Source organism: Conger conger, chromosome 5 (genome assembly GCF_963514075.1).
Source record: "Conger conger chromosome 5, fConCon1.1, whole genome shotgun sequence".
NCBI lineage: Eukaryota > Metazoa > Chordata > Actinopteri > Anguilliformes > Congridae > Conger > Conger conger.
In genome coordinates, this window is record NC_083764.1 from 63,735,127 (window position 1) to 63,737,795 (window position 2,669).

A 2,669-nucleotide genomic window follows, 5' to 3' on the forward strand; every position below is an offset into this window, starting at 1 on the left:
TCCTGAGTCATTCCTTTGAGCCTCTTTTTAAAATATATTTTTTGTCTTTTTCTCTCCTTTTTTTTTGTTTTGTTTGTTTTTCTTTCTTTTTTCGCAAAATTATTTCTAATCATTCAAGTATTTAATCTTTATTTAATTTTCAAGCTTCCGGATTTGCTTCCCCCTCCCAACGCCCCCCCCTCCCCGCACCCCCATCCCCCTCCCTGTTCCCCTCTTTCTTGTTTTTCTTTGTCCTTTGCCCCTCCATACATCCTGTAAAAAATAAAAATAAAAAGTTAAAAATCCCTGCTCCCCCCCCTCCCCAAAATCCAATCCCCTGATCCTTTGCTCCATCGATAGAATTCTCGCTTCTGTTCCAGTTGTGATTGACAGCCGAGCACGAGGGCCGCCCCTCCCCCCACCCGGGGGTAATCTCGGCGGTAAACAGGAAGTGTGATCGGCGTGTAGAGTTAGCGAACATCCAGTTTCACTGAAGCCAGGAAATGTGCAGTATTTCCTCCAGGTCTTGGTTCTGATTATATCTAATGTTGGATTTCATTTTTCCGACTTATAGAACTTTGCATCCTGTAGGTTTGGGGGGTGGGGGGGGGGGAACTAAGTTGGAGGGGTAGTCCCCCCCCCCCCCCCCCCTCATGCAGCAACCAGATTTTTTTTGTTGATACTCAACCCCGTGCGGTTAATGTTGACTGAGTCTCTCTGTGTGCTGTTCACAATCTAGATGGAAAAAGTAAGAATAAAAACTAGCGATGGTATCGGTTAGAAGGTGAAGCTCAGCTGGGCTCGTGTACGTGTGAGATAAAGATTTATATTTTTCCCCTTGTGTTAAAAAAAAAAAAAAAATCAACTTAAAAAAAAATGCATTGTGACCCCTTATTTTTCTTTTCTGTGTGTGTGTGTGTGTGTGTGTGTGTGTGTGCACAATCCATTCTCCCTTTGTGTTTGATTGGTAGAGAGTAAAACAGAGTGGGGGGGGTTGGTGTGGAGGGTTGACCCTATCGCTCAATGATTCTGTGCTGCTGTTCACAGGCTTCAGCGTTAGCGTTAGCGCTGCGCCCATGGAGGCCACACAGTGGGGTTAAAACCAGAGCAGAAGATGGAGTCATTTAGAGCCAACTCTTCGACTGTAAACCATTATATTATATTTCCCACCACTATGAGACACGTGCTGTCTTCAGAATCCAAAAGCTGCTTTAACAACTGACATACTAAAAAATTCGAATCAAAACTAATCCAACCAGGCCTCCGTTTATATCAGAGAGAGGGACCTGTGGTCTGTCTCCCGAACTGTAGAGGGCAGTACGCGCTGTGGACGCGCTGTGGACAGCCCTGGGCCCTCTTGGACGACGGAGTCCCTTATTCCCAGATTCCTTTCGTCCTGCTCTCTCCTGGTGACGTCCCAGAGAGTGAATCTCCCTGAGATCAGAAGCCCTTTTAGTACCAGTTCAAAGGAACAGTCACGGATATTAAGAGCTGAATTAGCGGGACGTTTTTGGGGGAATAGGCGGATTAAGTAAACGTGTTTTTTCCATCACGGCTCTACTTTACCATCCATGTCTTCACCGTCAGAAAAGGGGGCGGGAGGAGTCCGCCGGGCAGTTTTAGCTCACGGGAACGCGGCGGTGTTTCCTGTGGGAGAGTGAGGCTCACAGGCACGTGTGTGTGTGTGTGTGTGTGTGTGTGTGTGTGTGTGAGTGTGTGAGTGTGTGTGTGTGTGTGTGTGTGAGTGAGAGGGGCCTGTGTACCTGTCGTCTGCTCGCAGCTGAAAGCCGATTGGCTCAGCCAGGCGGCCCGTGTTGCTGGCGAACGGCGTGTGCAGTAGATCTGAGCTCCTGGCGCGCTGTCAGGACGTCAAACACAGCCACAGCCAGCCTCTCCATCGCCGTGTCGGGACCCGTTGTGTCTTAAAGGGGAAGTGTCTCCGTTTTATCATTAGTTTTTTACCCCCCGTTATGCATAGATGGCTTGCGTTGAGTGCACTTTCTGATGTTTAGAGTGTGTCCTTGCGATCAGTGGAAGGGGTATGGGGAAGCGTGGACTGGGCCTGTGAGCGGTGTGTGTGTGTGTGTGTGTGTGTGTGTGTGTGTGTGTGTGTGTTCTGTTGTGAAGGGCCAATTTATATATATATTATATATAAATATATATCGATACGTATAATTTTGTAAACATTTTTTGTATGTGTAAAAGGCTGCATCTCGTGCGTGTCCTGGATGGTTTTGGTTTAGTGTTCTGCAGTACTGACAGGCCATCGGGAGGATGGTAGCGCTATGGAGTAACCCCCCCCCCCCCCCCCCCTCCACCCCACGCACCTCCTGCTCTCCTCCTTCACCCCCGCCCCGCCCCGCCCCCTGGCAGTGGTATGAAGCATTGCAACCTTTTGGAGCTTTGTAAAGGTCATTTATAAATTCTAATTTTGTGTTGTACGTATTAAAAAAGAAAAAAAAAAGAAAAAAATACGAAACTGAAAAAAAACAAAAAAAAAATAATCCTTTAAGTGTGTACTTGGCAAAATTGTATGTTGTTTGTGTTATGAAAACCAATATTATAGCTTCGTTTTAAAAAGAGGAAAAAAAAAAGTAAAAAGTTAAAACATTTACTATAAATGAATGAAAAGTTCAGCCGTAAGGAAGCATTTATGGTGCCTTACAAATAAAAAACATCCATGGACATCA

General features: G+C 46.1%; 1 protein-coding gene across 3 annotated transcripts in view; it reads left to right on the forward strand.

Moving 5' to 3' along the window:
* LOC133129650 (TLE family member 5-like) overlaps nucleotides 1–2,669 on the forward strand; it is a 38,567-nt gene extending 35,898 nt beyond the window's left edge. For all 3 annotated transcript variants that reach the window (XM_061243882.1, XM_061243880.1, XM_061243881.1), the window contains one exon: nucleotides 1–2,669. This exon is cut by the window's left edge. The gene's annotated coding sequence lies outside the window, so the exon portion shown is untranslated.